Below are 12,810 nucleotides of genomic sequence, written 5' to 3'. Positions count from 1 at the left end.
AAAGCCCTCAAAGTTAATTTTAAAATCTAGTAGCATGTAATTTCAAAGAGCCCAGTTATAATCCAGACTAGGGAGAACCTATTGTTTTCACAAGGAATACCCCCTGTGAATACTTTAGCTCATCAACAGGCTTCAGGTTCTCCCAAGAAACCAGTGAGACCATGCCTCAAACATGGTCTCATGAAGCTCAGTAATACAATTTGCCATACTTGGGCTTCGAGAAGAAGCCTAAGTTTGAATCAGCCTGTCTACCAAGAAGACCTAATGTGAGGTCTCTCTGCTGAAATAAATATCAATTTTCTTTTAAAGTCTGAGGAGGGAACAGGTGTCCTTCTATGTAGCTCTCTCCACTGAGGCTGTAGACCTTGATGCATTCACCCCTGCACAGATCATACAGCCTTTGGTTTACTTGAAGTTACCAGATCTTCAGGTTGGTATCTGGCAACAGTGAGCTATCTGTTAAAGACTTGGGTGTACAAAAATTTTTTTTAACTGATTGGTTTTTGAAAATAAAGATTTTTTTTAATAGTTTTTTTTCACTGCCCAGGGAAAAAAACATTATTCCAGGAAAGGAAGATCCAAGATGAGGGTCTGCTAAAGGAGCCTTTCTCCCCCATGAGCTCAGGCACATACATGCAGTGTCACTGTTCCCTGTGGTCACCAAAAAGCTTGAGGAGAATGGGTTGAGGTGTTAGGATTTATGATTGTGAAGAGAAGAAGCACTGGCTGGCTAGCTCTTATATTTAACCCAGCAACCTATCCTCCTTCCAGTGCATTATCATCTTGCAGCGGGATCAAACTCTTTGCTTGGAGTCGGCATTCCTACATCTCTCAGCCTTAATGCTGTCTGCACGGCATCTACCAAAAGATATTGTGTACCAGGCTAAGACAACCTCAGCTGAATATCGAAGCTGAATGGGAAGATGTTGAACTTTGATCATACAAGCATCAGCTGTCTGATATCTCTGATATCAGCAATATCAGCAGTGTTGTCTATCTCGTATGTTCAAAGCATCTGAACTTTTAATTAGGTCTGTCCAAGTCATCTCGTACAAATATTTGCATAACACCGTGGCATTGGATTGCCACATCCTATTCTCCCACCACAGAATGGGAAAAATTCACTTAAAACCTTGTATATAACTTTGTAGAACCTTTTGGAGTATCTGTTTGTGTTGCTACATCTCCCATCTTGAGTTACTCCCTGCATATGAAGATGGATTCTTCTTATACAGTATTTCACAATCCTTCCATATTTCTGCCCAGGGCTATTTCAGGTTTTCATATGAACCAATCCATTCGTGTCCCAGTTTTCTTACCCAATCTTCACTCTCAGCCCTCAGGGAAATTAAATTTCACACACTTGGATCCAGTTAGGACACTGGCATTTTTTATTTTTTTTTTATTGGTAAGGGTTTCTTTTGCATCAAGAGCACAGAATTACTTAGGAGAATGCCCATACTGTCCTTGGCCTTTTTCAACAGTTTGCAAGAAAGACTTATCCTTCACAAGTTGTGTAGGTAGACTTCCAAGGACGTGCTGTGAATCAGGCAGCGCTGCTTGCCTGTATCAGAGCTCTGGCAGTTTCTGTTATCAGTCCCCAGCTCTAAAACAAGCCAACATGGCCCTTAGTTCAAACTCCTGCAAATTGCAGCACCATGCTGGAGACTTCTCTCTTGGAGGGAGACCTGCTGAGCTGAGGTGAGGGTGGTCTGCCCTTTGCATAGGCCTCCCTGTGTAACACCTCCATGAAAGCAGCCTTGTCACACATTTCCTACTCCCCTTGGAAAGTACCTCCCAAACTGCTCTAAGCTATGCTGAACTTGAAGAAATACAAAATTTTCTAACTAATGAGCATTTGGTGATTTGGGTTTTTAAGGAAATATTGGGAGAGTGGCTGTTACTGCATCTTTATTTCCACTGTCCTTATTTGGATTTATCTTCCTGAGACGTACATCTCTATCTGCATCTTTCTAGAATTGCAATGTCAAGGGTAAGCTTCTGTGAAAGAGCAAGCCTCTGTGAAAGTTTTCAGTATTGCTGTAACCAGCTTTGTCTGCTGTATTAGCATGAATGGTCCAGGTCACAGCTTTTTAATGTTTTGTAACATTCCTGGCAGGAGGGAAATAGGCAGAAGAAGTTGGCAGAGGGTCAGTTCAGTCTTTGTTATCTATCTTGTCTTACTTGTCTCGTTATTCACCTTTTACATTTCATCATTTGATTGCTGCATGGTCTTGTGGCAAGGAAAAGTGAGGGCTTGGGATAGGGAAATACATTGACTCTGCTGACCTGTTCTGTGACCCAAGATAACTGATTCAACTTTGAGCTTCACTTGCTTCCTACCAAGGTTAACAAAAAAGCAATTTGTAGAGTGCTTTGGGATGATGATTGAAAGTGTAAAAGATTACTATCTCTAAGCATAAATATTTATAGATCCAGTAACTGAGATAGAGGTTGATGATGCTGGTATCATCAGTAACATGTATTAATAAAAAATTAACTGTTGATTCATGAGGACCAGACTCAACACAGTCAGGCAGTACAGTTGTGTTGGTTAGTGTAACCACATACACAGACTTGGAAAGAAAATAGAAACAGAGCTGTGAATGATACTATACTTTATGCCCATTTAAAGAAATTCAGAGAATTTACACAACTGATATTTTAAAGAGAGCTCTCTTGCAACACACATCTGTCAATAAAGAGCTTGGAGGGGTATTTTCTGGTCCTGGCTGAACTAAGATTAATTGTAGCTCTAGGTATGTATATTGAACTTAGGGTATATATTGACCTTGTTTTGCCTCAATTAATGATCACCACAGGTCAGTCATCACAGTTGCCTCAGTAGAAGTAAATATTTTTCAAATTGTAGCCCTGTAATATGTTTAACTTGCAAGGTCAGCAAGTTGCTGCTGTTGCTTGTGGCTGGTGACTGGTAAAAGAAATAGCACCATCAGATTAGCAGGTTCTCACATCATGTGGTCAGTAACTGGTGGTGAGTCATCACTGAAAGGGGCCACAAAATTGATGTCTGTCTTCCTGTTCTAAATGTCAGTAAAAGTGGGCTTATGTGTATTTACTTGGAGGGTAAAAAACAGTGTCCTGTACTTGTTCAATGCTTTTGCACTCTAATCTGTAAAATGACAGTAAAATCAAGATAGTGTATTGTTGGAGAGCTCTTTGCACATATGCAGAGCCAGGGAATGTAGATGTGCAGACTTGATGCTACAGGGGTTCATTACATGCTTGTTCTGGCTGCCTGGCTATGACAGTGTTTAAGGAAATATGTTCAGAGGAATAAGTGTCTACATTCAGGAGTGTTAGAAAGCTAAAGACTTCAGCTCCTTATTTCTGAGGCTAGTAATCCTCAGAAGTAACAACCATTTTTTCTTGAGGGGAAAGAAGAAAATCCATAGCCATGTAATCAGTGTAGGGATTCCTTTGCCAGTTGGCTTATGTGGGTTTTTAGGGGTTGGATCAGTGTGTAAGTCCAGCAGAGGGGAGGTTGTCAATAACTAGTTTAAGGGTCTCTGCTTTGAGAAACCATTTGATTGCAAAGGCTGCTTGCAGTCCTTGGTGGATGAAAATTTGTGGATAGGAACCTTAAAACTTTTGTATTTTTCTGCCTAATAGCATGGTTTCATAAGCTAGACTGAGGGCACCCAAGCTGTATTTCTCACTCTGCCTGACCAATACCTGGGAAGATAAAACAATATTCTGAGTCTCTGGGTCTCGCTGACCTTATAAGAAAAAATCTCATTAGAAACTGAGGTGGCACTGAAGTATTCTGTTTATTGGTCACTTCTGATAGGGCCCAGGTTTGAACGATAGTCGTCAGGTTCAGTGGTTTGTTTTGCCTTTTGCTGTACTTACAGAGTAAGTTCCTGATGGCAAGGAGTGTGTTAGCACAAGGTTCTCATTCTGCTCCCACATAAACTGTTTGTACTTCATTGGTCTTTCATAAATTGCAATGCAGTTGCTAAGCAAATTGGCATCTAGTACATACATAATTGCAGAAGCAAACATATTTGGCTTCCAGTTTTGCCGTCAACACCCGGGCCACCTCTTGGGTGTGTTTGAAGCTTTAGGATATAGATTCCAACTTCTGGCTTACTTCTTTCTGGTGATGATCAGCCTTCTGGCTGGGTTTCATGTATACAAGTATTCTTGCCATTTGGGGATGTATTGACAGAGGTTGCATAGGAAATGGTGAAAACTGCTCAGGACTCAATGGTTATCTGCAGTCATTTTAATGCAAATAAAGCACAAATGCTGTGTTGGCCAAGGGAATGTCACCAGTTCCTGTTATGTGAACTTTTCCTCTAACTTAACCAGTCTGCAGTTTATTCAAATATCATAACCAGACAAGTGTCATCTAGCAAGCTTTATTCTCCTTTTGTCTTTTGTTCTCAACCTTTTTTTTTGCCTTTGTCTACACCATGCAAGATGTTGGTGTCTCTTTGACCCTTGCCTTTCAGTATCTTTTTTTCTGTCCTTGTTCTGCTCTGAGCATTGACCCTACTCCAGTCAACTAAAGTCTCTCATTGCTTTGCCTTCATTTTTTTTTTTTTTTTTGTACACACTTTTCTATCTCTGTTGGAAGGAGTCAGAGCTCACAGAGGTCACAAGTGATCTTCACCTGACCAGATCAAAGCACATTGCTGGCTTGCTTGTCCTTTTCCCCCCCCACATGTATGGTTTTCTGGCTCTTGTTAATAGTGAGCTGTCTTAGAGTAGATAAGCAGCCAGCATATTTTAAGAATATCTCAGATACTGCTTTTGCTCTTAGTGACATCAGTTCAGTGATGTCTCTGAGACTCATTCACATTGATTTCTTTCACTGAGTCTTTACATCAGTAATCAAATAAATTGTTTCTAGCCCTGATGTGTACATTAGCTTGGGTCTGTAGGACTCTTCCTGCACAGTTGCAGCTCTCTGCAGCAAATGTGGGCACTTTTCTAGGCACTTTCAAGGCCCTTTCTGCCTGCTTCTGAGAACCAGCGGGCTTCTGTCACCGTTTGAAAGTATTTAAGCTGAGTTAGTAGCTGCTACTTGTGGAGTGCTTTGTAGGGACATGCCTTTAGGAAAGCAGTGGGCTCACAGTCACTTTGCTATCCAGTCCTTCCACTGTGCAGCACCGTGTGTGTAGACACTTGGGTAGCTCAGGTGCTCAAAGCAATATAGCGCGACGCTCCGCCTGGACTCGTTTTTCCTGCTTCCAGCAAACTCAGCTGTGCCACGTCTGGTACCCAAGCTAATTACTGAAGACCTATCTTTGCAATTTCTTCACACTGCTGCATTTTGCAGAACAGGCATTCGGTGATGGAGAGCAACACTGGCAATTCAGTTTCTATGAATCAAAAATTTTCTGTTTGCAAAGGATTAAAGGAGGTGAAGGAGGAGAGTGACAGAAAGATGAAAGGGTTTTGTTCAGAAGATGAGATAGTTCCACAAAGCAGTGTTAAATGCAATGGGGTACACTTCCACAGTTCAGCAATTTAGAAAGATAAATTCTACCTCCTAGACTGCAATGGGGTTTTCTTGGTAAAGTATGAGAAGCCTGTCAATCAAATGGTAGACATAATTGTTCTTTAAGTGACCTATTAAATCCCATTCCTTTTAATTAAAAATTGTATTTAAGTTCTTATTCAGGCCATATTTTAAGGGTAAAAACTCTTTCCACATGAGGCATGTTGCAGGTGAAATGCTGTCACAAGCTGTGTGACACATGTAAAACAGGAGTGATTGAAGTCCCAGTGCAGCAACATGTGGCTTGCCTTTGGCTCCCTGCTGACACAGAGGGAGATGGAGGGATAAGCAGTATCTCACAGAACCACACCCAAACCCTTTGCATTCCTTGCCAAAGAAATTGCTTGTAGTTGCTTATTGTGGCATAGAAAGTTATAATATACAGCATTTGCCATAAGTGTGTCACTTCAGAGCAAATGATGGATTATGTCCTTCCACACCCCAGAAGTTGTTCTTTGTTCTGTAATTTAAAAATAAATGTTGCAACGTTGAATTGGAAATATTTTGTGCCATACAATAAATTTGTTTTGTTAGGTTGCCTGGGTGTAATTGCAACAATGTCACTGCATTAAACCTGTGTCATGGGGTGATGGTTTCCTGCCCCTACACCAGTGCCAAGCACTGCTTTGCTTAGCAGCTCTATTGCTATTTATCTCCGCCATCCCCTGTGATTATTTTCCTTCTGTGAAACTTTTTTTCCTATTTTGTTCCTTGCATGCTATAAATTATAGCTCTGTTCGAGTGCTAACCACAAATCCCAAACAGTGGGAAGCTCTGCCCTGCCAGAGTGGCTCAGCTGGGAGCTGGTTTTAGGTTTGCCCAAACTTGTCGGTGATACCAGGGGAGGAAGGCGCTCCAAACCGTGTCGGTCTGCTGGGCCCCTTCTACCCGTCTGAAAATTGATCCCTCTTAAACAGTTTAGAGGACCCTGGGGGTCTTGCAGCTTACATAAAAAATGAAAGCCCTTCCTGTCTTAGAGCAGTGCAAGCAGTCAATACAAAAGAGAAAAATGATCTTTTAAGTGTATCCCATTGAATCCATTATCTCGAGGGCCCGAGCTTGATGCTTCATCAAAACATCATCGTCTTGGTGATACATGGGGGAGAGGGTGAGGGGCATTCAGGGGATTTCAGAAAAAATGCTGCAGTAGTCTCAGTGCCACAGGACAAGCTAAATATGATACAAGCCAGAAAATGAGAGCTGCAGAAAAACTGATATGTTCCTCCTTATAACATACTGAATTTTGCATGATTGAAACAAGCAAATCTTTCAGGAAAAGTTTTGAGTGTTTCTTTTGCGGTAAGAAACTCCTGTTGGACTTTCTTACCACAAAAGTAATTTCTTTGCTTCCAGTGAGAATGTAAATTTGCAGGTTTGGGTTTGTTTTTTTTTTTTTTTTTATTTATTACAATGATAAAGAAAATAAAGGAGCAAATAAAAATCAGTGTTTGTACCGTCAGTACTTTCTACCCTTGTTGTGGGAGATAGTGATAGGGTTGAACAGCTCTACCATTACCTCAGTTGGTGCTGGATTTCTGGTTCTCGTGAGCAAGTGTCAGGATTGTTAATTTTTAAATGCTGAAGTTTTAAAAATCTTTTGCATGCCTGTACTAATGACACATATGTTTTTCTTAGACTAGCATGAAAGGAAAATCATTGATTTCTGAGTTTGAAGTATTTATAGCAGCACAGGTTTTTTCACCAGATTACAGGGGTAGGAGCTGATCTTTTGCTGTCAGTATTTCTTTACTGGAAATAATAAAAATATTGCTCTTTTGCTGGATTATAAGCAGTAAAACAGAAGAACTGGAATTTGTTTTCAATAACCAGTAGCATCAGTAATTCAAAAATACTATTGAAAAAAGGTGGTTTTTTTGGAAGACAGAACAACAAAGCAGTACTATTTCTGAATGTAACTGAGCTGTCAAACGCACATCCTTTGGGGTGTCCTCCATTTCCTTTGGTGAAAGCCTAGCTTAAATAAACTGAGCAGTAGGCAGAGGGTGTGTGCCTTTGCACAACAACATACACCCAGGTGCTTTGTTGGCCAGGGTGATCCCAAAGGCAGAGCGCTGTCAACATTCCTAATTGGTTATTACCCAATAACACACACCCTCCAGTGTCTTGGGACTACAAAACACTTTTTACCTAGCCTTCCTACATGAATAATGAAGCACTTCAAATATTCATCCAATTATAGTCAGCCTCTCTCTTGGCTAAGGATTGCCAAATGCAATTGGACATACTTCTGACATAGAATTTCAGGCTATATCTATGTTGGAAGGGTTTAGTCATAATTCTTGACTTCTGGGGAGAGATTAGATATCACCATGATGGTAATTTCTCCAGCCTCAAAAGCTATTGTTTATTGACTTTTGCTGTGAAATTCTAGTTTACTAGCGGTATAATGTGGGAGTTTTAGGAATATTTTTTTTTCATTTTATACTTGAAGCTTGTCACATGAAACTGCTCATGTTTGTTTGAAACAATGAGATGTTTTGCTTTTTCTCCAAGTGCTGTGGCTACAGCTGCACAGGACTGAAGTTGCCATAAAGCATGTGAAAAGCAGTTAATGTTAACTTTGAAACATGTAAGCTATATTTATATTCATCTTACATTTTTTCTGAATATTTTGCTGCCCAACACGTTTGACTCCTGATGTGCTAGTGGCTGACGTTTAAATATGTTTTTCTCGTGCCTTGCTTACATTTTCAAAAACAATGTCCTTATCCTTTGTAGAATATTAAGGTTTAATTTTGCTTTACTGGCTTCTCCTGTGTATGAGCTCCCCTGAGTGATAATCTTCCCTCTGGCCTTTCAAAACCTGATGAGGGTGGTGCTCTGCTCATGGCAGCTTTCAGCTCTGCTGCAGTAATGCCACAGGGAACCTCTCTGACTCCACTGTGCTGCCACAGAGAAAAGCCCAGTGTCCATCGTTGGAGATGCAAAGGAGATGCATGAGTAGAGAAGTGGTGGCAAATGTTATTCTAGGGAGATACATGCCTGCTTATTTCCCCTTTGGAAGAGCTTATGGGAAAGGGAAAGGAGAAAAACTGCTGCTTTTCTGTAGCTAAAGCGTATTTGGAGGCTCCACTTTTCATCAGACATTCTCATTTTCCCAGTTTCTAATATTGCAGTCTCATAAAGCTGGGCCTTGGGCCATGCCTCTCATACTGGCCTTCCCTTGCTTAGTAGCTAACCTCGATAAACTCATCAGCAGAGCTACAATTGCACTTTCCCACTTCCACTTTGGATTAATGGTGTAGCTGAATGGATGCTGCTCTCCCGACCACAGAGGTCTGATTCTAGGTGAGCATTTAATTCTCCTCTTGGGAAGTAGAAATAAAAGCCCTAATCAGGTATGTTTCATGCTTCTCTCTTGGGTAGGCTCAACAAAATGAAGGATGAAAAAGGTGCTATTGGAAGTCGCTGCTGTCTGCTATCATTACAAGGCATAAAGAACTGGTTTGAAAATAGAAACAGCTGGTATGGGTGCAACTTCCAATTGTGTTTAGCTTCCACATGGATCAGTTTATTATTTCCTATTAAAATGCAAAGTAGTCCAATCAGAGGCATAAGTCCTTCTTCCTTTTGTTTATTAATGAAATCCTGGAAACATGATAAACATAAATGGCCCTGGGAGTGATGAAGAACTTATAACAGGTTTGGTACTGTGTAAAAACATAAAGCTGGCAGTGCAGTTTCTATTCAGAGAAGAAAAATGAGTCATGTTCTGCAAACCTGAACCTGAGCCTGCAGAAGCTCTGCTGGGCTGTGCCAGGCTGTTTCACATTGGGACAACTCATCTGCAGCTCTTCTGGGAGTATTTCTTCCAATACCCTTTTCTGTTGCTGTGAAAGACCACAGAAAGGGCTTTGTCCCTTGACCTTGCATGCCAGAATATTTCTCTTTGCAGTGTGCTTCCACTGGGAAAAGTGATGAAATTTTTATCAGTTAGAAATTGCAGAGGCTGCAGAGACAGAACAAAATAAATGGGGTGAGATCCCAAAAAAGCAGTCAGTGAAATCTAGTCCTGATAAAGGTCAAGTTTGTTGTAGCACATTGCTGACTAAATGCACATCCATCATAACAGAGAGTTTATTTTCCTCACTGATGTCCTAATATTATTCTGCCGTAGTAACAAAATATGGACAATGGTAGGGCAGGTAGTGTGGGGGGAGTTGATGCCCCCGCTCTGAAGTGACTCCACATGCTTCAGCCAGCAAGAATGTGTTACTGTCAGCTTTCCCTGCTTCAGAGTTGAGGTGAAGCTGCTTCTTTGTCATATCTGAGTGTCTGTTTCTAATAAATAAGAAGCCAGTGATGTGCTCCTAAAATTAGATGTGGATTTTAATTTTGCCTGTGTTCACGGACCATGAGGAGCAAACTTGCTTTGGTCTGACTTCAATCCTGCAGAGTAGCCTGAGCTGCTGTCACAGTCATGTGCTGGCTGTTTCTGTGCCCCTCAGTGTTTGTTTAGCAGAGGATTTTCCTCGAAGATCAACCAGCCCTTGAAGCGCAGTGGAGAAATACCCCTTCCTTTTGTCATCTGTTGTGAGGCTCAGTTCTTCGTAAACACTTCTCGGGATCCCTGCAAAGCTGTTGCTGCCTTTGTGTTACCCGTGTGAATATGGCAGACTCGTTCTTTACTGCAGCGTAGATCCCTGGGGCAGATCTCGGCCGGAGGTCTTCTGACATCAAAGCACACGGATAGTGGTTGGTGGCAATTAGAGGCAGCAAAGATGGATTATGTGCCTGCACCCACTGTGGCTGGAGCTCTGGGTGGGCTGCAGGATTCAGGGTTGGAGTGGGCACAGCTGCTGAGCAGTAAGGCTTGGGAAAAGCATCTGATTCGAGGGGCAGCTGCAAGCAAATGAGACGTGTGGTCTTGCTGCTCTTGTTGACTGTGCTACTGCAGTGTCAGTGGTGATGTGGCAGAGCCCAGTCTGACCTCAGGTGCCTTCTCCCTCCTGTTTAAAACTCCTCATGGTGCTGGTTCTGCCTTCTGCTGGACAGCTGGAAAGCCCAGGTCCATTTCGCCGCCTGTCTTTACTTGTGCTAGTTGTCTTGTGGTATACACTGAGGGAAGAAAAGCTGTGTAAAAGTGAGGGGCCAAGAACTGCACTATCAGCTTCCATCGCAGGACTGTGAGGTTAAAACAAATAAATACAGACTCTTGTGCAGTAGTTAGCAGTATTTAATTTGATGGTCTGACTTCCTAGTCAAAGTTGGTTGTTTTAACACATTATCTGTCTCCAGAACTTCTTCCTTTCATGGTGCTAATTGGCTTCTGCCTGCCACGAAAAGAGGAGGTTTTTAGGAAGGTAATGGAAAATAATCAAAATCAAACTATAGCCCCAAACTGTTTGTTGCAACACCAGTGGCTTTTGGAGAGATGGGGCTTTGATGAAACAGTGCAGCTCTTGATTACCCTAAACTATTTTCAGTCTTCTGCAACTTTCGATAACACGGTTCCATAGATCTCCTGTAAAGATAGCAGAAAACAATTTATATCTATGCCTTGGAGTGAGGAAAGGAAAAAAAATGAAAAATCTACCAAGACACCTGGATTTCTGCGAAATTAAAATTTTATTACATTCACATATAGAGCAAAAGGCTATTAACTAAGTACACAAGTGGAGGGAATAATGCAAGGTGGTTGTAATGTGTTTGATTTTCAGCAGAGGCGATTAGAACTTTCTGGAACAGTTTTCTGTCCCCAAAAATGTCTGTATTAGAACTTGCACTTTCTACAACACTGTAGGTTTGAAATTGAGTATTTTTTCTCAGTAAATTCTTAGTTGTTGTTTCTTCTTGTTCTTAAGGAAATCCTTGTCTTTTGGTGTACGTACCCCTGTTGATTCTTGATCAGTTGGGGTTTTTTTTCAGTATTACTGCAAGCTGCAACTTAATTTATTGGTGTGAGGGTTGTGCGGTGTTGGTAGCATCGGGGGAAAAGGGCAGATGCAGTATGGAGAGACCTTTAAGAAATGGTGCTTTATTTGCTTCTGTTGTCCCAAGTGTAGCTATATTTTCCTCTTTTTAGAGAAAAGCTTCACAGTTAAGTGAATGAAATCATGAAAACCTACAAACTCAAGCAATAGTCTGCTTCATCAGCAGCATATTTCTACTAGTTTAAAAGCAGTGCTCAGCTTAATAGGCATCTTCTTGTTTATTAGCAGCCTGGAACCACCCCACGGAAGATTTTCACTGTTGGGTTGTGCTGCTTTCCACAGGAAGATCACAACGGATGTAGGACATGTATCCTCACTGCTGTAAATCCTCCAGATTGATGGAGTTAAGCTTATTTGAGTGTTTCTCCACAGATCATTTCCCCCCTGCATTCAGCATTTCTTAGTTGCTACGTGCCAGAGCTGTCGCAATCTTTGGGGTGCGCAATCACTGCTGCGGTGGTGCACAAGGTGTGCGTGGAATGAGACCCAGTGTGGGTGGGCTGCACTCCACGGGAGTCTGTGTCTGTCTGTGGGCTGCAGCTTGATTCTACAGTCAGCTCGCCTCAACACCCTGCTACTTGAGGCTGACTGCCTGCATTTAGGAAGCAGGGCTCCTAAATATGACTTTGGATGTCACTCTTGTATTCCTGTAGAGAAGCTGTAGCTCAGGAAGAAGGACCAGCCATCTCCTCTGCGTGAGAGTAACCTGAAATGCTGGGTAAAAGAACTCTTAAATTAAAAATGTTACAAATTCTTATACAATTTAGGAGCACTACAAATTTTTGCTCTGAATTTAATATCATGTAAATTTGTAAATTTTTCTTTAATAGCGACAGACTTTTAAAAAATTGAAATGAGTGTCTAGGAAGAGTGTTAGATTTTGTTTCATTTGGTACAGTTAGTTTCTGGTCATTTTTGTGAGTGGGATATACACTCACCTTGGCATGGGAAGCTAATCCTGTGCACAGTTTCTGCTTGGACTCTGTGGCTGTTCCAGCAGGGCAGAAGCCTGCAGTAGTGTCCCTGTGCCGTCACCCAGCACTTTGGGATGCCCTAGAGTATCTCAAGTGGCAACAGGCAGCTGAATCACATCGTGGATGTTGTTTGTTAAAGGAACCATGTCGTAACATTTACTTTTGTCGTGTGGTATTTTTGCAGATTTTGCTTTCTACAGTTACGGCATCTGTTTTCACATCCATGGATTAATTATTCCTTGCACCACTAGATTATGGGGCTGTATTGCTTCTGTGCTGTGTCTCACTTCTCTTCCTTTCTCCTCTCTCTGCCTCCTCCACAGGATTGCATCTGACCTACTGTTGGGTTTGG

At 41.6% G+C, this 12,810-nt stretch overlaps 1 protein-coding gene across 5 annotated transcripts in view; it reads left to right on the top strand.

Annotated features, from left to right (window-relative positions):
* KCTD1 (potassium channel tetramerization domain containing 1) overlaps window positions 1-12,810 on the top strand; it is a 67,667-nt gene that overhangs the window by 37,636 nt on the left and 17,221 nt on the right. The gene's annotated exons all lie outside the window — the stretch shown is intronic.

The sequence above is a fragment of the Pyrgilauda ruficollis genome, unplaced genomic scaffold, assembly GCF_017590135.1.
Source record: "Pyrgilauda ruficollis isolate IOZ18807 unplaced genomic scaffold, ASM1759013v1 scaffold41, whole genome shotgun sequence".
NCBI lineage: Eukaryota > Metazoa > Chordata > Aves > Passeriformes > Passeridae > Pyrgilauda > Pyrgilauda ruficollis.
This window is presented reverse-complemented; position numbering and strand designations above follow the sequence as displayed.